Source organism: Giraffa tippelskirchi, chromosome 6, assembly GCF_054371585.1.
Source record: "Giraffa tippelskirchi isolate mGirTip1 chromosome 6, T2T-mGirTip1v1.2.pri, whole genome shotgun sequence".
In the NCBI taxonomy this organism is placed as follows: domain Eukaryota; kingdom Metazoa; phylum Chordata; class Mammalia; order Artiodactyla; family Giraffidae; genus Giraffa; species Giraffa tippelskirchi.
In genome coordinates, this window is record NC_137280.1 from 31,278,524 (window position 1) to 31,301,210 (window position 22,687).

The 22,687-nt window shown below is 37.6% G+C and overlaps 1 protein-coding gene and 1 long non-coding RNA gene across 2 annotated transcripts in view; both read right to left on the bottom strand.

Moving 5' to 3' along the window:
* Window positions 1–22,687, bottom strand: part of EIF3H (eukaryotic translation initiation factor 3 subunit H) — a 98,096-nt gene that overhangs the window by 30,436 nt on the left and 44,973 nt on the right. The gene's annotated exons all lie outside the window — the stretch shown is intronic.
* LOC145511665 (uncharacterized) lies at window positions 8,749–13,039 on the bottom strand. The gene is made up of 2 exons (XR_014058037.1): window positions 12,358–13,039; window positions 8,749–10,930 (listed from the first exon to the last, which is right to left on the bottom strand). It is a non-coding gene; the product is annotated as an uncharacterized LOC145511665 (long non-coding RNA).

Sequence of the window (22,687 nt, forward strand, 5' to 3'; positions counted from 1 at the left end):
AAGGGGAGAAGTAACAAGAATCACAGTTTAAGACGTGACAAGAGTGCTAGACTACGGAGCATATGTGGGTTGCTCATAAAGAAAACAGGCCTCAGGCTGATCTCTGAAGGAAGGAGGAGAGGGTCAAAAAACATTAGATTTTCCTCCCAATACAATTTCAGTTCATACTAAGAAGCACTGAAATAATCTCATACTTGAATCATTTGTAGAACATTTAAATAGACATTGGCACTCACAAAAATCACCGATTTTGAGTTTTTAAAATGTTATCCTAATTTTAATTACATAAATAAAAGTTTTAATAAATTTAATAACAAAACAAAACTGCTGTATATCAGTGACAGAGATGATCTGCATTTACCTCCAGGGCTTAAATATACAGCCTGGAGATGGATGACTTGGAGTATAGGTTACATATCTAAGAAGTTTCTTTTCTCATTCTGTTTCTACTAAGTTAGCAGCTCCTTAATCAGACTTGTAGGTCATCAGGAAAAGTAGCCAGCATTTTTACTGTCAGATGATCCTACATTTATGAATGAATGTAACAGACTAGATTCTAATCCTTGATTTCACCAAGTTCCAGAGCTATAGATGTAGTTTTTAAAATAGGCCTAGCTATGGCTTCAGTTTCTTCCTCTAGTAAACTAGAACTATCAAGGCTTAGTAAAGTAGGAACACTTTACTCATCCCAGTATCATAATCTCAATGTTTAAAAGTGTGACATTTTTACTCAAAATTAATACTATAAAGCTTCTCATGGTATTGTATGTTTAGCCAAAACATGCCGTTTAGCTAAAACATGCCATTTAGCAAATTATTTGAAGGAAGAAATGGAAATAGTTTTTATTGGCACTTACAACAGTTATAGAGAAGGCATCTGTGCAAAGATTCCAGCAGGTATCTTTCTCCTTACAGGCAGGTTAGAAAAGCAGGGTCAGAGTTAATCTCCTGCCCCACATTTTTCATTGAACATAAAGATAAATATTGAAAGACTGAAATTTTAATTTCATTATTTTCATTATTTCCTTCCATACTAAATTAAGAATAGAAAGCATAATAGCATTATTTTATCAAGTCTAAAACTAAGCATAAGAAAAAGAGCTGGCAATTTTAATTACAAGACACCATGGATTAAAAGACACCCAATTTCATAGAAGTTCAGATGCAAAGCCAATGAACCTGCTACCTGTAAATAAAGCAGTGTGTGGGCAGGCATTGTGGCAGCAATGCTCTTTTCTTGTCAAAAATACAATGGTATTCTATCAGTACCCTAATATACTTTTTCTGGCCTATATAACTCACAAAATAGTTAAGTAAAAACTCTCTTCTCTTTAATCATGGGTTTCCCATGATAAACAATAAAATTACCTGGCACTTTTCCTTCATACAAGAGTAACATATATGCTAAGACTGAACGCTTTTGTGCACATCAACAGTTAAGCTGAGTATCTAGCAACATGCACATGTTAACAGGAAGTGCTTCTGCATATTCTATACAATTGAAACGACACAAGATTAACTAGCAGTCATTTTGTAAAGGGAAAGATATAGGTACTCCACCTTCTCTCCAAACATAGCATTTGTCATTAACTTTGCAGTCACTTTTACAAGGTTCTCTGCAATAGTGCGACTTCTGCTTGTGTTACTTTAGAAAAAAAAAAGAAGTGCTACTTTGAATGCTGCTCTGATAGATGGGACTCTCGTCATCATTAGCAACAAGATTCATTGTATTTGGAAATAATTCTTTGGAAAGCAATACAGCTTAAACAAGAATGGGGAAAATCATTCAATAATACAATAATTTAATGTAATATAATATGAAAGATAAAAAGGGCTTTCCTGGTAGCTCAGCTGGTAAAGAATCCACCTGCAACGCAGGAGACCTGGTTCGATTCCTCCGTTGGGAAGATCCCCTCGAGAAGGGATAGGCTACCCACTCCAGTATTCATGGGCTTTGCTGGTGGCTCAGACAGTAAAGAATCCGCCAGCAATGCAGGAACCTGGTTTCAATCCTTGGGTTGGGAATTTAATATAATATAATATGAAAGATAAAAAAGGTAAAAACACTCTAAAATTAAAAATGTTAAACACATTTTAAAACCTTAGAAGGAAATATACCAAATTATTAACCATCACTGCGTTAAAGATATAAGATGGATAATTTTTCCCCTTTTCCAAATTCTCTGAAATACTGTTCTATTAATTTTTTATAATTCAAAGAGTGTACTTAAAAACAAGAAAAACTTAGCAAGGGCTGAAAGTTCAAATAGAGTACATTCTGTTCTCTAATTCATAACAAAATTTGCATGCTCACAAAAGTGATAGTTAAGTTTAAAGATATAGATAAGATAGGAAGAGAAAAGGCAAAAAAGAGATGCAAGATTTTGAGGAGTTCAGTAACAGAAGCATTTCAAGAAGTAAACCAGATGTTCCTGCTATGGAACTGCAGCAGAGGATGCAGGAGACAAAATCATAATGTCGAAGGCTATAGTCAGATCAAAGAGCATAAAAGTAGGGTCCATTTGCTACAGAACTGTCCATGACACGGAAGGGATCAAGTCACACTAAGCTCTCAGCAAAACTCAAAATCAGCTGAAGGCTGCTGAGTAGGAAAGCAACGGAAAGATGAGAAGACTGCTTCCTCAAGCATGTCACTGGGAAAAGGAAGCTTCACAATGGGGTCAAAGCACAGAGATCAGAAGTGTCTCATTTGAGGCCATAAAAAAACTTAGTTACCAACAGTAATTTGCAAATATTCATTTTATTTGCTTTTACTGCCACAAAAGCAGTAAAAGCTTTACTTTACTTCTCTTTCTCCCTAAACATCTCTCTTCTACTTTACTCTTCTATAGATCAAGTAATATTACAGTCTTTTCTCCAGGACCTCTCAAAACCAAATGAAAAAACTCTTTTAAAAAAGACATCCCTGTCTTCAGAAGCATCATGGATCAAATGCCCTCACAAAACACTTTACAAGTCACATTTAAGAGGGCAGACGATGCATACTCTGGCTAAATTACTTGCAATAAGTAAACAGCAAACAGCAAACATTATTCTAAGTGCTTGGTCTACACCTAATAAATTTACCTTCCCTACAAAATTAAAATGGAATTTTATTAAAGACCTGCAGGGTGGCATGAAGCCACTTGAGCAGGAAATGTTTGATTTCTTGGAGATAAGTCTTAGCTTCCAATTGCCAGTTACTCCGATTCAACAACCTAATCAAGAGAATAGATAAAAATGAAATGTTGATATGCTGTTTGCTATGGTTGTGATGCACAGACTTTTCCCAGGACCTCTGCTTAGATGATATCATCTGACACTGAATTATGACTAGCACACTAAGTGCCTGTCCAGAGAAAACCAACTACACTCACATGATTGTTTAAGGTCAAAAACATCTCAGAACACCTACCATCCACAAACAGTAACATCTTACAGATGGTGTCATAAAACAAAATTTTCAATACACATCTGCTCTCCTATCAGGAATAAGAACAGATAGGGCCATACTCCAGACATTGTCACAATGCCCTAAATACTGAATTTATCTCTTTAGTATCAGAGACCAGCCTACTTCCTTACATAACTTCTCCAATTTTGAGTGTTCCTTGTGTATTTAGTCTGCTCGGGCTGCCATAACAAAATACCAGAGAAGTTTACTTCCCTATGGTTCTGAAAGCTGGGGGATCCAAGATCAAAGTGTTGGCTCATTCAATTCCTGGTGAGGCTCTCTTCCTGGATTGCCAGCCTTCTCCCTGGGCGTTCACATGGTAAAGAGAGATGGGGAGCAAACTCCTAGAAGGATTCTAATCCTATCAGACCAGAGCCCCACCCTCAGGGTTTCATCTAACCCATTACCTCCCAAAGCCCCAACTCTAAGTACCATCACAATGGGGGCTGGGTTTCAACATATGGACTCTGGAGGCACACAGACATTCAGTCCATAACAAGGTCTATTTAAATTTCTCAATTTGGAAATGGTGTGTGTGGATAGGGATGTATGACAAAAGCAAAAATGTTTATTTAAATCATAAAAATGCTCTGGTCAAAACAGTGCTCAATGATTATATAACCCCAGCAGATTACATACATTGAATTCTTTCAATTTTTGCCATCTTTATTTTTCTGAAGCCACAAGATGAATAATAATAGTCTACATTTATTAGTAGTCTACACATCTCACATGTTATTTATGATAATAATTCCAACAGTTCTGTGGTGTAGGTATTGTTATCCCCATTTTACAGACAAGGAAAGTTTAAGAACCGTCCATTACAGTAGCACAACTTTAGAATGTAGAGTTTTAAAGAAGAAAATAAGACCTGTCTCTAATAATTCTCTATCTGGAAAAAGGACTATTCACAAATCTGTAGCCTTTCAGTTGGCTATTAATAAAAAGAGCCTGTCTTTGTTCTGTGTTTTAATCTCAAAGAGAAGCGATTATGCTACAACCACTGGAGAGAGCCAAGATGAAACTGGGTAGAAAGGATCAAGTTCTCACCAGATGGAAGCCCTGCAGACATGAGGGCTTCTTCCAAAATATTTGATTGAAAGTCGGAAGAAACAGAGTGTATCTTCTTAAATGCACTATAAAACTGTCCTTGCTGGATCCCCCACTAAAGTGAAGATATAGAATGAACACGAATAAAGTGAAGTTTCCAAAAGAGAAGATGCCAAATTCCTCCCTTTCTTCAATTAATACTCATTTTTAATTACCTTGCAGCTATTATATTCATATTATTCCAAAGAAACAAGATGATGCATTCCTCAACACGACCACTACTTTTACAAAATTAACACTCCTAACATTAACATAAAACTGCTAAACCATTATGGATGGGAAGGAAAAACACAGAAATTTGGAATATCATGAAATCTTTTCCAGACTCAGAATTATGACCAGTGCTAAAATTCAAAGATTGAAGGAAACAGATAAGAAAATAATTCTTTTGAACTGTAAGCATACACTACAGGAAGTATGCATAGCATGAAAACATTTTATAGTGTTTATAAATCAACATCCTGCAGATGTTATGATTAAGAATATCCACAATTTGTTCAATTATAAAATGTTTTAAATTGTCAAATTAGCAAGAAACTCAAATCTGCTTCAAATACTTTTTGGGAAGGAATATGTAAATCATAAATAGTTGTTGCACAACCAACAAAGAACACTACTTTACTGTTTATTTCATAAGAAATATATTCTTGAAATATGTATTTCCCAAACCTTTTCACGCAGAATATACACATACAGTATCAATGACAAAAGTATAAAATGTGGCTGTAGGACAATTTATTTGATATTATGCAAATCACCCAGTCTTTCAGGTTATAAATGCCTGTGCTTCTTCTCTTATTTATAAACAGCCACAGTCTGCATAAAATGAACTTCAAATTCTGATTTCTTAAAGAGTGATTGATATAAGAAACTAACCAGAAGTTTGCCCTAAAGAGAAATGGAACATCTGGTGAAATGTGTACATGCTTCAGGATCTCATCTGCTGCTAAGGTTAGTATTCCAATGTGATGGCTGTCATCTCCACGCTAAGTGGTAAAAGCCTCACGTATTGAAGAGGCATCTTCTTCAACCACAGAGTGCATTCTTTTTCTCAGCAATGTGCTAACAACTGGGCCTCACAGAGTACTCGGAGAACTATTTCTGTAATAAGTACACCCTTCAGTTCAAAACACGGACCATTCAATAGACTGCTTTCACCATGGGGTTGCTGATTGCATCCCTCTCCCACATATTTTAACCTCGGCATTAATCAAGTCAAAATGTGTGCTACTTCTTGTCTGTGATCCATCAATCTATTCTGCTTTTATTTTTCAATTCATCAATAAGAGAATCCGAAGAAGAAATGGGAGAGGAAAACTGAAAGTCCAGGTGACCAGGAGAGATGGCATTATTAATTCGAAAAAGAGCTGCTTTCACGAGCACACCATGCTCAGTAGCCTTCCTCCTCCATTTACTTTTAACTTTCAATTTTCTGCCATAAACAGCAACAACAAAATTCTACGCTTACTGCAGTATAAATTGCCTTACATTTGTGACACTTTTAAAAGCCCCTACTGTGCCATCAAAGGTTCCCAAACAAGGAAAGATCTGCACAGCAGGAGAGGAACCCACTTACATTTTCTAACAGCTGTGAAGGATCAGTCCCCTCGAGTAACAGAAATCAAATGCAAACTGAAAAGTGTTTAGAAATAAAATGTTTCCATCACCTCACACTATCAGCTACCTCCATTAGTATCCAGCAAAGGGACATGGATTTTACTCGGCATTTTAATACAATAAACTTTACTGAGAGTAGAAAAGAGAACACAATTACAGACTAATCCTACTATTAAACACAGGAAGTCATCAATGAAGAAAATGAATACTAAACTTCCCATTTCAGCCGCTTCTCTACTGGACTAAACAACGAATCGCAAAAGCCCTAGGGAAGAGTTTACAAGTGTTTTTTATGAAGCTTATTTGGGGTTCCGTATTTTGAATTAAAAACATATTACTTAAAATATAAAACATTTAGCATCACATCAGGAATTGATTTTACACCAAGTTCAAAGACAATGATAAACCCCTATGGAGGGAATTGCATATTATTTGTGATGGTTCTGTAAGTATCTTGACTACCTACTAATCAGAAAGGATAACACAGTCTACAGATCCTGGAAAATAAAAGACGAGTGACCAAATGGGCTCAAATCATCCATAATACACTAAAAATAGAAGGATGTGAAAAGATATTCAAACATCATTACAGAGTGAATCCCAACTCTCCAGTTCCAGATGACTTCCGCCTGTATTTCCTGAGCACCCATCTCAATTTCCAGGCACGAAGGTAAAAGCTGACAGCCAGCTTTGAATCAGGACATAGTCCTTGCCTCCAAGCAGCTCAGAGTAGGTAAGAAAGCCACATTAGCAATGTGTGTGTTAGTCGCCAGTCACGTCCGACTCACTGGGACCCTATGGACTGCAGCCTGCCAGGCTCCCCGTCCACATAATTCTCCAGGCAAGAATACTGAAGTGGGTTGCCAAGCCTTCTCCAGGGGATCTTCCCGACCCAGGGACTGAACCCCGATCTCCTGTATTGCAGGTGGCATTCTTTACCGCTAGCACCACCTGGGAATCCCATTTAGCAATACCATGTGATAAATTCAATGTGTGTGGGTTGCAGAGTTAACACAAAGGGGACTACTGAAGCGGGCAAAGAAAAGGCTTTACAGAGGTTCAAAACCTGTGCTGTTTTGAAGGATGGGTAAGAGCTTGCCAGGCATTAACTGAGCCTGAGGAAACCACCATGCAAGGTACAGACTGTAAAAGACTCCAAATTTTTAAGGAGCCCTATAAACAATATCATACTATATAATATGCACAGGAAAAGGAAGAAGAAATAAGGTGGAAACCACACACCTGAGCCAAATCTCAAAGTGTCACAGGCCAGGGAGACATGGGCTTTACTCTGCGGTACAGAGGTGCCAGACAAGGGTTTTAAAGTAGGAAAGTGACACTCTGAGACTTCAATTTCTTTTTTTTTAAGGTATCACTTTGGAGGGAAGAATGGACTAAAAAGGAAAGATTTGGGCAAGAAACCTGTTAAAAGGTTACCACAATAATTCCAGCAAGAGATGATAATGAAAGCCTGAAGTTAGGTAGTAATGTAGACAGAGTAGTTAACATGAAAAATGGAATATGCTCAACAATTTTACACGTTAACTTTAAAAGGGGCTTGTGCAAAAAGTTTAAATGAGCCACCAAGAAAACATCAAAATTCTAAAAGGTATTTTAGGCTGTGTACTGCATTAAAGTAATACTGCAAAACAATTTAATTAGTAAGAATCAAAGTTTACACATTCAGGAAAAGGACTAGAAATACACATCGTGCCTTTTCCAACCTTGGCATTCCAGTAAAAGACACAAATTACCAAGTGTTATCACAAAATACATTAATCAACAGTGCAGCCTAAAATATTCCAAATAAATAATTGCTATAATTTATAATTATATTATTTGTTACTATACTATACTACCTAGAGAAAAATAAATGTAGGAATTCAAGAGAAACTGTTTCAGCCATTTGATGGGTTTTATGAAGCATTTTCTACTTGGCTCAATTTTTTTTTTTTTCTTTTAAGTGAGAAGGGCCAGGAGAACTTTGTTTAATTTGGGGCATTTTTACAGGGTTTTAAAACAGCATCATTTCCAAACTGCTTTTCCCATGACTGCTTTTATTTCTGGAATAATTTTCAAATATACTGAAAGTCACCTAAATTTACAAAAATCTCTAACAATGAGGGTTGCAAAGTTATTTATGTACTTTATGATTCCTTTTATAGATACTTGTAATAAAAACTTGGTCACAAAAGCAATCATTCATTCAAGTAAGAAACCTAAAATGCCCAAGACACTAATCTAGCATGAATCAGGTTTGACTACTACCTACATATACTTATACTACACGTTCTCTCTCTCTCTCTTTTGTTGCTAAGTCGTGTCCCACTCTTGCAACTCCATGGATTGTAGCCTGCCAGGCTCCTCTGTCTGTGGGATTCTCCAGGTGAGAATACGGGAGTGGGCTGCATTTCCTTCTCCAGGGGATAAGATCTTCCTGACCCAGGGATCGAACCCAGGTCTCCTGCACTGCAGTCAGATTCTTTACAACTGAGCTATGAGGATAATACAGGTTAAGGTTAGTTAAAAATACAGTGCTTCAGAAAGTCAAGAGACACCTTCTGACCACAGCTTAAAAACACAAGAAAATGTTACTATCAATGCAAAGCAATAAATAAATAAATAAAAACCATATTTAGTAAGCCCAATTTAACTCATAATTTTCCTCACTATATGATAGTCACATAACTTGGAAAAACTAAAGAAACATTTGAATATCAAGGGAAAAGTTTCAAAAATTCTGAAAGAAGCAACATCAAACTACCATAAATATATTAGAGAGTAGAGAAATGCCTTTCTCTGAATAAGCTGAAGTACTAGCTCTAAACACAGAATGGTGTCTAATCTCTCTGGTATTCATATCTTAAGGAAAAGTCCTATATGGCCAACTTCAGCATACAAAACATTTTGACATATACAGTGCTTTTAAAAACCAAGACATTTTACATAAAAATTGGAAAACAATTCAATAGCCCATGAGGCTAGAATGCGTAAATAAAATGTGATATTCACACAGTAGAATACAGCGATTCAAAAATGAATGAGCTACAGAGGATGAACCTCAGAAATATAAGGCTGAGTCTTAAAGAAGCAAAACAAAGAAAACGTAACTGTCATTACATTTATAAAGTTCAAAGATAGATAAAATCAAATTAATAATGCATAAAAACACAGCTGGTAAAACCATACAAGATAAAGCTTCATGAAAAGTCAGAATACTAGCTATTTCTAGGGGGAACGCAAGGGAGTTGTGATCAGGGAGATTTGAGGGGCTATGCTATATATCTTAACCAAAGTAGCAGTTCAGTGGATGTTTGCTTTATAATTGTTCATCAAATTGTGTTTACGTACTTCTCCTGCAAATAGATGTAGGAATTCAAGAGAAATCGACCCAGCCATTTGACGAGTTTTATGAAGTATTTTCTACTTGGCTCTTAATTGTTTTTGGTGTTGTTTTTTTTTAAGTTAGAAGGGCGAGGAGACATTTCTTTAATCTAGGGCCTTTTTATAGGCTTTTAAAACTGTACATATTCTTAAAAACTCAAATACAGTCAGAGGCCCTATCACATTAAAAAGGAAGATTTTCTGTATTTTAATTAAAACTATTACAGGTAAAATGAATCACACCAGTAGGAAAGTATACATAACATGAACATATCCCAGAAAATCCAGGGGGGCGTCTGACATCTTAATGCCGCATCTACTCCTCCTACATATGATAATATATTTCTACCCAAAATAATCACTATCACTTTAATAACTGTTGAAAAGCATTTCTACTTTCACAATTACTACTAAAAGTCTGTCTTAATAATTCTTAGAAAATACTAAGCCCAGGACCTTCTTCTTACTGGCCCACACTCCTTTTTGTTGTTGTGTCCTAAAAGCAAAAAGTTGGGCTAGAAACTTGGAGCTGACAATTCTCTGACAGATCACTAACTACTGAAGTCACTTGTCTATTTTCTGAATATACAGCAACCTGAAACAATCAGATGGAGGGCAATATAACTAAAAAGAAATATAGCTTATCTCTTCCTTTATCCCTCAACTCCACCACAACAGCACTGGAAAAGACAAAATGGCTGGGGGGGGCAAAAAATTTGAAAAGAAGCTCTAACTAAGCAAAGGCAATTTACTTTGCTTGCCAAGTATTGCAGACACTGAACTAAGATTGCAGACACTGAAGCCCAGGAAAAGGGTGTACAGAAATAATTAACTCTTCTGACTGCTGTTAACATTACTTTTGATCCTGACTACCACTTCTAGGTTAACTTACATTAGGGTCTAATTATAAACTACTTTTCTTATCATTCTCAGTGTGTAAAAGAAAAATGTCTTAACATAATAGATACAGCAAATATTCAAAGATTAGTTCTGCTCCGTGTATTCACGTTAGAGAAAATTTAAAATACAGGCAGAAAATGCTTTATGTATATTTGCTAAATTAAGCAAGTGACTAAGAAGAAAGTCACATTCTCAACATATTAACGGCTCTGACAAATGTGAGAATGATATGAACAAGTATCATAGCTAATGCATAGAATTTACACCAAAATTAGTGACAGTGTTGTATCTTTGAGAATACACTCAACCCCAGTGCTCATTGTTCAGGTAAACACTGTTTCCTAGTCTTCACAGACCCAATTCAGTTCAGTTCCGTCGCTCAGTCGTGTCCGACTCTTTGGGACCCCACAGACTGCAGCACACCAGGCCTCCCTGTCCATCACCAACGGTTGGAGTTTACTCAAACTCATGTCCATTGAGTTGGTGATGCCATCCAACCATCTCATCCTTCACTGTCCCCTTCTGCCGCCCTCAATCTTTCCCAGCATCAGGGTCTTTTCAAATGAGTCAGCTCTTCACATCAGGTGGCCAAAGTATTGGAGCTTCAGCTTCAACATCAGCCCTTCCAATGAATATTCAAGACTGATTTCCTTTAGGATGGACTGGTTGGATCTCCTTGCAGTCCAAGGGACTCTCAAGAGTCTTCTCCAACACCACAGTTCAAAAGCATTAATTCTTCAGCACTCAGCTTTCTTTATAGTCCAATTCTCACATCCATACATGACTACTGGAAAAACCATAGCCTTTACTTTATGGCAAATAGATGGGGAAACAGTGGAAACAGTGGCTGACTTTATTTTGGGGGGCTCCAAAATCACTGCAGATGGTGACTGCAGTCATAAAATTAAAAGACGCTTACTCCTTGGAAGGAAAGTTATGATCAACCTAGACAGCATATTAAAAAGAAGATACATTACTTTGTCAACAAAGGTCCGTCTAGTCAAGGCTATGGTTTTCCCAGTGGTCATGTATGGATGTGAGAGTTGGACTATAAAGAAAGCTGAGTGCCGAAGAATTGATGCTTTTGAACTGTGGTGTTGGAGAAGACTCTGGAGAGTCCCTTGGACTGCAAGATCTAACCAGTCCATCCTAAAGGAGATCGGTCCTGGGTGTTCATTGGAAGGACTGATGTTGAAGCTGAAACTCCAATACTTTGGCCACCTCATGCGAAGAGCTGACTCATTTGAAAAGAGCCTGATGCTGGGAAAGATTGAAGGTGGGAGGAGAAGGGGATGGCAGAGGATGAGATGGTTGGATGGCATCACCAACTCAATGGACATGAGTTTGGGTAAACTCCGGGAGTTGGTGATGGACAGGGAGGCCTGGTGTGCTGTGGTTCATGGGGTTGCAAGGAGTCGGACATGACTGAGCGACTGAACTGAACTGAACTGACTAGACGGACCTTTGTTGGGAAAGTAAAGCCCAAGAGGGATCTAATAAACACTCTTAGTGCAAGCATGACTTATTACATACTAAGCTTGATGGCAGCTCCTAATGAGAGCAAACATTTAAGTTAGGAGATATAAGGAAAACTTTCATTTTCTATTTTAAACAACAACTGCATCCACGATACACATACACACCACACTTTGAAGGAAATGCTGCTAACAGTGCGCAGAGCAGACTCCAGTTCAAGACCAAATGCCACCTTTTGGTTTTGACCATCACTCCCCCTCCACTCCCTACAAACCTAGCATGGGAGGTGGGGGGGTGGGGAGAGAAAAGGGAGACTCATGCTTAAAAAGCCCCAAGGGCACGAATAATGTATTCAAGTGTTCTTTCTTCTGGTTGTTTAACATGTACTAAATAATCTTGCATTTCTTGCCTGCCACACTCTATGCACTTTTCAGTTATTGAAATTTTAATTTTACTTCAGAACACTACTACCAGGAACTTTTATTAAAAAGGAATAAACTTTTTAAAGGCTACAAAAGAAATGCCCTTCTATTAAAAATAAAAAATGAGGGAGATGTACAAGTTTCTATTTTCAATTTTAAGGTTTGGGAGATTAGAGACAATTACTTTTTACGTTATTCCTCTTGGAACAGAGGTTTCTCACAGCTAGTGAAATCACCAATAGAAAATTCCCTATTTCCAGTGCTCACTTTTTAACACTGGCAGATAAAGTCCTGTTTTCTAAATTAACAACCTGCTAAGAAATCCTCCTAGCATCCCACTCTGGCACCACCCTCTTTACTTATTGGACTGAACTAAATCTAAAGGACTAGAGGAATAAAAGCACAAAAAGATAAACACATAATTTTGCAAGCACTTTGAAAGGCTCTCAAAATCCAATGAAAGTTTACAATGATGTCAATAATGACATCAATAATAACAAAATAAACTAACAGAAGCTGGAGAAAAGAACCATTCCCTTCATAAAACTTACCCAAGATTCCTCTTAATGGCAAATTCTCAGTGCATTCGAAAAGACTGCTAGATATGCAAACATACAAACTATGTACTTTTTCAGGACCTCGATTATATATAAGGCATCAATGCAGTAAGGACCAATTAAATTTCTGATTTACAGAAAAGACCACCTCACTTATTATCTTGTACTAAAAGTAAATATTGCTTTAAAATCTAACCTAAGTGGAACTTAGGCAAAACGTTTAGAGAATGTATTGGCATAATAAATGACTAAGAATCAAGATAGGATTCCATACCACAATTAAGGGAGACTCAGGAAAGTACTACCTGTTTTTCAAAAAGTTCTTTACCTGATACCCACACTGAATATACATCTTATATAGTAGCTCTGAGACCTTCATGAGTACCTCTCACTCCTATGACCCCTGACATCACCACTCTTCCTGGTTGTTGAAAATGAAAGTCGCTCAGCCGTGTCCGACTCTTTACGACCCCATGGACTATACAATCTGAGGAATTCTCCACAGAATTCAATATTCATATTCATGTATTGAATAGCATATACATGTTGTATATGCATATGGAATTCTCCAGGCCAGAATACTGGAGTGGGTAGCCTTCCCCTTCTCCAGGGGATCTTCCCAACGCAGAGACCAAACCCAGGTCTCCTGCAGTGCAGGCGGATTCTTTACCAGCTGAGCCACAAGGCAAGTCTAATACTGGTGTGGGTACCCTATTCCTTCTCCAGCGGATCTTCCCAACCCAGGAGTCAACAGGGGTCTCCTGTGTTGCAGATGGATTCTTTACCAACTGAGCTATCAGGGAAACCCAATAAGCAATAGTCATGAATAATAATAATAAAGACTTGATACAATAATTAATAATTAAGACGATAAAAGATCAGCATATTTCATGACTACATCAAGAAGGAGATCCCAAAGCACTATACAAATTGTTTCTGAAATAATTTATTGTTTCTGCCTGAAATACAGGGTTCAATGACTAGGACTTCAGAATACTTACAATGGAGAGGGCTGGGGTGATATTAGCATGATACCGAATTTCTACTACATATCATGTTTAATTCTTGTATCTTGCTTAGTTTTCTTGAGAAAAAAATCCATATAAGAGTAAAATTAATGAAGTATAAATCTGACTATAAAATATGAGGCAGAACACCCTTGCTCCAAAAATAGAATGAAAAGCACAAAAACCAAAAAAAAAAAAAAAAATTAAAGAAAACAAAGCAAATTAAATAAAACAGAAACAGTTAAGGCAGCCTATGCAGTCAAACAAAAAAGGCTAGGACACCAAGCCTGTCTGTATTACAATAAGGGCACAGACACAGTAGTCTCACTGTGGCTTTTCCAAGGACTTCCAGATCACCCCTAGGGAAATACTTCGCCTGGATGAAAACTTTTTATAAGAAAGAATAAAAAGGATAGAATTTTAAGATTTTAGAAAAGCATTAGAAAAACACATGTCTATGTATATACATCTGGATATGTGTGTTAGTTACTCAGTTGCGTCCGACTTTTAGTGACCTCATGGCCTGTAGCCCACCAGGCTCCTTTGTCCATGTAATTCTCCAAGCAAGAATACTGGAGTGAGTTGCCATTTCCTTCTTCAGGGGATTTTCCTGACCCAGGAATTGAACCCGGATTTCCTGCATTCAGGCAGACTCTTTACCGACTGAGCCACCAGGGAAGCCCTGGTGGATACTGAATACTGAAGACATCTGGATACTGAAGATCTATTGCCGCCTTCACCAACCCAAAGGCTGGCAAATTTGCTCACTTTCCTCCTTTGTTCTACTACCAATAAATGCCTTGCTACAGACTGGGAACAATATGGGGTTTCACTCTACCAGTGAGCTTTATGAATTAAACTGGAACCCACTCCAGTATTCTTGCCTGGAGAATACCGTAGACAGGGGAGCCTGGTCGGCTGCTGTCCATGGGGTCACACAGAGTTGGTTGGACACGACTGAAGCGACTTAGCATGCATGTATGCAAGCATTGGAGAAGGAAATGGAAACCCACTCCAGTATTCTTGCCTGGAAAATCCCAGGGACAGAGGAGCCTGGTGGGCTGCCGTCTACGGGGTCGCACAGAGTCAGACACGACTGACATGACTTAGCAGCAGCAGCAGGATGGTTCCTGGATGACGCAGTGGTAAAGAATCTGCCTGCTAATGCAGGAGACGCAAGAGACATGGGTTAGATCCCTGGGGTCGGGAAGATCCCCTGGAGTAGGAAATGGCAATCCACTCCAGTAGTCTTGCCTGGAAATTCCATAGACAGAGGAGCCTGGCAGGCTACAGTCCATGGAGTCACAAAGTCGGACATGACTAAGCACACAGCACAGGCAGGTACACAGAATGACCACAGCCCGCTATTGTCTATACATAAGTCACTCTCCCTATTTCTTACAGCGTCACTTCCAAGAGGTGGGGCTCCTCCTGCATTAGGTTACAAACATTTTTCTACCCTCTTTACTAGGAACCTCTTTCTGATCCTGTCCTCCTCTCACTGAATTAGTACTAATGGTTTATGTTTCTTCCCTCAGGGCCTAAATCTTTATTTGTTCCTATTAAATATCACACTGTTTAAAAATCTCCTAAATTTCAACTTGCCCTGATTAGTCTGAATTATACAATGCAAATTAGACCTCTCAACAAGGCTTGATCTTGAAATGCAATAAATATAATCTCAACTGATTAAGTTAAATTATGCTTCACAGAAGATAGACTCTACATATTTCATATGTTTCCAAGCTATAATGAACTCAAAATTGTACCCCAAATGTACCCAGAGTTACGCTTTTGTGAAAAATACAGTATCTACCACTCATTAAGTGTTTACTATGAATCAGGTACTGTCTTAATGTTTTACATGCATTCTTACATAATCCCCAGAACAACCCTAAAGGTAGATGGTATCACCACAGTCAACAGCAGATCACATTCGACTGTAGCAAGATCCTATCCCTGAACCACTATACTAGAGAGGTATGATCATGGCTATTAGGTATCTATGGTTTCACATGCAAAATAATTCTAAGAGCAGTTATTATTACCATAGATTTAACATGTTGATTGATGTGATATAAAATAAATTTGACATGGCTGATTATTCAAAAAAGTAAACCTATACATTTCCTACACATTTAATTCAAAATTGAGTTTAAGGTGCAATTTTCTACATCATCATGTAAGTCTAGTCTACAAGTCTAGACTTAGCTGTCACTCACCATGCAAATTACCCCTTTACTCAGAAGACATCAAATTTCTCATCTCTATCCCTTTGGTCATTCCCACCACCAATGCTCAAACTGGTCTTCTCGCAGTTTAATAATGCTTCTTAAACCAGATCTGAACATTGTTAAAATACAAAAAGCTTTCATAGTTGCCCACTGTCAGTTGTACAAAGGTCAAACTCTTCAACAAAATGATCAAAACTAATATACCCTATGTTGTAGGTATCAATTGTCTCCATTTTACAGAGGAGGAAACTAAAGCTGAAGGACTAATTTTTTTACCATACTCCACATCTATCTACCAGTACACTGGTTATGCAACAGCCTCTATTTCAAAACATCTTCCCACAATCACCCTCCTTCCTCATTTTGAGAAATTCTAACCTTTCATGTGAACTTCAATTTTTTAATGCTGCCAATCCCTAAATTTCATTATGATTTTTTTCTACCAAGAGATGCAAGACATTTTTAATATCTGTGGCTCATCTTAGCAAAGGACAGCAGTGGGGCTGTTAAGAATTTACACATATTTTACACACAGACATACATATGTTTATTTGGGTATGTATGTCTAAAGTCACTGAGCTATACGTTACATTTTACTAATTAAAATTGATTTGGTAACATTTGTTTACATTTCCATCCATTTCGTAATTTTACTTCCCAACAATTTTTGTCATCAGTAAAACACTTGACATTTGACTCCGCTAAGTTCAACAAACTTTTCCCTTATATTTCACCAAAATGGTTAATTTAAATGAGCATATATGTGCTATTATTATTTTCTTCTAAGAGCAAAGGCCAGTAAGATCAATGGCAAATGACAATGTAGTTTGTTTTTTTAATGAAAATAATGAAAGAGAAGACAGCATTTAACAATCTCAAGTAGACAATGATTAACTGGCATTGATGCAAGACTGCTTAACTGTCTAGAAGGTAACAAAACTCATCCTGAGTAGGATGGTGGCAACAGCAGCTGAAACAAAAGACTAAAACCAACTATCAATTTCCTTAAGCCTTCAACTTCTTAAAGAAAACTTCACTTTTTAGTCACTACTTGGCAAAAACATCAATAGCCAAAAGCAAGTATAGTTTATTGTTCCTGTTTTTAGTGAATCAACCAACATTCTTAAAAAAAAAAAAAAAAGATTTATACAGTCTGAAGGGAAGCTAGAGCATCCATAAGTAAAACTGGAATCCAATATGGAAGTTAAATTTAGCATGCCTGGAGTTCAGAGAGTCCATTTATAAGGTAAAAGTTAGGAAAAGTTAGGTTAAACATAACACTGGTACTTTTAAACACCTTTTTTGAGAAATGGGATGGGATTTTTCTATCACTGCTAATTTACTTAGAAATTACATGCTTTCCCAAGTTAAATCCACCCTTCTAAATACAGAGTATGCTCAAAACATTCAACCAGCTACCTTTAATCATATAATAAGACTTCTGGTCTAAATTTATTTTGTTAAATTTCTTTATTCTAATCAGTTGTCCTTCAAAGCTAAGAAGAAAAAATACTTTTTCTAAATATGTTAAAATCAGGGAAGAATATATTCTTTAATCACAAAATTAAAACTAAGGAAACTGAAACACTAAAAATTTTTGTTACATTATTCAAACACTGTTAATACTATTCCACTACCTAAAGGATCAAGTTTAACTAATTTAGCTCTGTGTGTAATTTACAATCTCCCTTTTTTGGTTCTAGCCATTCAACAAACATTTTATTGCGCATTTACCGTATGTCACTATTCTACATATGAGGGAAACAATACATTTTAGCTCCTGAGCTCAATAAACATCCAGTCTAATAAAAGTGAATAAGAGAAAAAGGTAATTAAGATTAAGTCTGACAGTCCTCATAATATTTACTAGTTACTAAAGTGTTTTCATTTCTCTCCAAAAATTCTTTGCTACTTTTCCCATCAGGAGGTGGAACTTAACTCTCCTCTTAAGCAGTAACTTACTTCTAAGGACAAACAGGGAGAAGGCAATGGCACCCCACTCCAGTATTCTTGCCTGGAAAATCCCATGGACGGAGGAGCCTGGTAGGCTGCAGTCCATGGGGTCGCTAAGGGTTGGACACGACTGAGCGACTTCACTTTCACTTTTCACTTTCAAGCATTGGAGGAGGAAATGGCAACCCACTCCAGTATTCTTGCCTGGAGAATCCCACAGACAGGGGAGCCTGGTGGGCTGCCGTCTATGGGGTCGCACAGAGTCGGACATGACTGAAGTGACTTAGCAGCAGCAGCAGCAGGGACAAATAGTAACTATTCAGTGGAGAAACCTGGCCGTCATCCCCTAAACTGAGTGGCCAAGGTTAGTATCACCAGTGCTAAGACATGTTGACATGATGTCCTTCCCAATATGATGTGATTAGAAAGGCATTTCTCCTGTATTCTTCCCCAAATTCCATAACCTCAATCTAATCATGAGAAAGCAACACACAAACCAAACTAACAGACAGTGGACAAAAGACCTGACAGTTCTTTCCAAAATGCCAGTCAGGAAAAACAAGGAAAAGGCAGACTGTAGGAGACTCAAGAAATGTGACAACTAAACGCAACAGGTATCCTGAACTGACCTTTGAACATAAAAAGAATGTTAAGCAGGGAAACTAGAGAAATACAGAAGAAATCTGTAGTTTACATAATGGTGTTGTGCCAGTTCTTAGTTTTGACAAATGCACCATAGTTATAAAAGATATTAATAAAAAGGGAAACTAGGTGAAGGTTATACAAGAACTCTTTGCAATTTCTATAAATCTAAAATTACTTCAAATTAAGAGAACAGAATAATCCACTATCCAGGAACAAGACAGATTTTGGTTTGGGTAGAAAACAAATGGTTTAGTACAGGTGGCATAAGGAGGGGGGAGGAGTGGGCAGGAATTGAGGGTAATGTCGCAAGAGAGAAAAGCAGGAACCACGTATCTTCAAGATTTAACTCAAATTCCACTAGTTCCAACCTAGTGCTTAAGTGACTTCCTCTTCTGAAATCACCTCCTATACAGCCAATTGTACATAATCAAGTGCCACCTGGGAATGGTACAGAACTTACTTCATAAAGTAGCCATGGGGATTATATTTAATGCATGCCAAGTGCTCAACACAGTAAGTGCTCAAGAAATGTTAAACATTATGACTAAGGTTGTAATGTTATCATCACCAATACAATAATAATGATGGCAATGATGATGATAATGACAATACTCGAGGATTACTGCCTTCCCATGGCTAGTTTTCAAGACTTTTACTTTTTAGTGATCTTTCCCAGTTAAAAACAGAAAAACGAAAATTTCTTCTTGCTATGTTCTTATCAACAGCTAGGAAAAATACCTATTTTACTAATAACAGCAAAATCTTGATGTACAATTGCTTTTTTCCCCATACACAGAGCCATAATAAGGTTAGCCAACAGATATGAAGAGATGCTTAGAGTCAACAATCAACCAGAAGCTTAAGAACTGCAGAACGGGGAAATCAAAGGGATGACCCTGAAATTTCAGTATGATCAAGCTTCCAAATCTCCCATGTTTCACATATGATCAACTGCAGATTGACAGCATTCAAGGAAGGGGAAACAAAACTTCCAGAAAGTTCCAAAATAACAATATAAAAGATAAGGAACATGAGCATCTGTGGATTCTGGTCTTCACTGACTGCAGGGGCCTTAGCACCAATCCGCCTTGGATACCAAAGGACAGCTGTACATCCTTTCTTATTTTCTTAATTGGGAAGTTTAATATCTGAAATGTTTCAAACATCCCAAAGAAAAAAACAAGCTATTTAAGGCTGGTTTTCAATTATTTCAGGCATTTTTTTCTTCATCTCTTAATTTCACCAATTTTACATCCATGTGAAGCTCTCACAGTGGTAATATACGCTATGCTGGTGGTCAAAGTTGTGTTGACACCAAATGTAAAAGTTTGAAGAGGTCTTCTGTACACAAGGTATTTTGCAGTGTAAACAAACTATTGCCAATAATACTGTGTAGGACCACACATGGGAAATGTTAATTCCTGCATCAAATATTCCTGATATTGAAGTTCTGGTGGGCTATAATGAATGTTCTCCAACACCCAATTCATATTCTGTAAGAGACAAATCTGAATCAGCCAGAATGAATTTAGATACTCAATAGTATGTCTGAGATGGCATAGTGTAAAAGCAAAAAAAAAAAGTTCATCTAACTTATGTGAAAAGTTACAGCACATAATATACAACTCTGCCCATGTTGTTTAGTTATTAAACTATTAGGAGTAGACAGTAAAGTTGCAAAGTTATTTGAGCTGTTTCTTCCAAGAGAGAACCTCTTTTTCAACTGAAATATCAATGCTCTAATGTTTCTATAAATTATAGAGGTTTCCAAGATAGAGTGATAATTCAAAAAGGATATCAGATACCACCTTATCCAAGTGACCAAAGTTAACATCACCAGTGATGTCATGTGGGTAACATTCTATCATCCAATAGGACGTAGTAAAAAGAGCACTCACCGTTGTGGGTTTTCTCCTCAAAACTCTGGTCTAATCATGAAAAAATGTCTGAAAAACCTAAACTGAGGGACATTTTACAAAACACTTAATTGGTATTCCTCAAAACTACCCAGATGAAGGAAAACAAGGAAAGGCTGAGGAATGGCAATAGACCAGAGAGGACTATGGGAGACATGACGACTGAAAGTGATGTGGAATCCTGGACTGCATCCCAGAAAAGCAAAGGACATTAGTGGAAAAAACTGGTGAAATCTGGATAAAGTCTGGAATTTAGTTAACAGTAATGTACCAATGTTGGTTTCTTAGACTTATGTACCACAGGAATGTTAAGATGATAACATTAGAGGAAGTCTGGCTGAGGACTACAGAAAATTCTCTCAACTATCTCTGCAAGTTTTCAGTACACCCAACATTATTCCAAAATAAAAAATGTAATAAAAACTCCAGAAAAACTTGTTTATAAAAGTTATCTAGGAACAAACTTATGGCTGCCAGGGGTGTGGGGGGCTGGGGAGAAGGGACAGTTAAGGAGTTTGGGATGGACATGTACACACTGCTATATTTAAAATGGATAACGAACAAGAACCTACCGTATAACATATAGAACTCTGCTCAATGTTATGTGGCAGCCTGGATAGGAGGGGACTTTGACAGAGAACAGATACATGTATATATGGCTGAGTCCCTTCCCTGTTCACCTGTAACTATCACAATATTGTTAACTGGCTATACTCCTGTACAAAACAAAAAGTTAAAAAAAAAAAAGTTATCCAGTAGCCACAGATAAACTTTCTTGGAATAAACACTATCACTAATGCATTCAATCACCAGGCTAAATTTCATAAATATTTCAAATACACCACCAAGAAGAAAAATCTGAGATTAAGTCACAGTATTATAAAGAACATGACAGTCATTAACTCAACTACATTAACTTAAGACTCTTCAGTTCAGTAACTTCTTGCTACTTACTGAACAAAACCCAAATTCCTATAAGGCTCTAAATGACACAGCCCCTTGTTTCTCACTCAGCAGGATTTACTCAGATAGCCACGCTTTCCAAGAGCTGCTAAACAACGGCAAGCTCATTCCCACCTCAGAGATGGCCTCTGCACTTGGTTTTCTTCTACTCCTGGCTCGCAAACAGCTGAATATACCTCAGTACCAGGGACTCTGAAAGGACTCATTTAAGGTGGGGTACCACCTGCTAAGTATCTGTTTATTTCTTCCACACTATTTAACACAATTTGTAATTATTTCACCTGGCTAACTATCTTATGTTTCTCTCCTCTAGGTGTTCACTAGGTTGTCCCTAAATATCTGGCATATTTAAAAGCAGAGACATTACTTTGCCAACAGAAGTCCATCTAGTCAAGGCTATGGTTTTTCCAGTGGTCATGTATGGATGAGAGAGTCGGATGGTGAAGAAAGCTGCGTGCCGCAGAATTGATGCTTTTGAACTGTGGTGTTGGAGAAGACTCTGGAGAGTCCTTTGGACTTTAAGGAGATCCAATCAATCCATCCTAAAAGAGATCAATCCTGGGTGTTCATTGGAAGGACTGATGTAGAAGCTGGAACTCCAATACTTTGCCACCTCATGCGAAGAGTTGACTCATTGGACAAGACCCTAATGCTGGGTAGGATTGGGGGCAGGAGGAGAAGGGGAAGACAGAGGATAAGATGGTTGGATGGCATCACCGACTCAATGGACATGGGTTTGGGTGGACTCCGGGAGGTGGTAATGGACAGAGAGGCCTGGTGTGCTGCAATTCATGGGGTCGCAGAGTCGGACACGGCTGAGCGACTGAACTGAACTGAACTGAACTATCTGGCAAAGCTCCTGAAATAGCTGACTCAGTAACTATCTTTTGAATGAATGAATGAATGAATATACCAACTTGTAAAAACTATTCTCAAGACAGGACATGACTGTCTAAAGAATTCCATCCCATGAATGGACAGTTCTGTCAGAATAGTGAAGTAAATCTTCTTTACTCTTTATTTCTATATTTAGTAGATCTTAGTTCTGT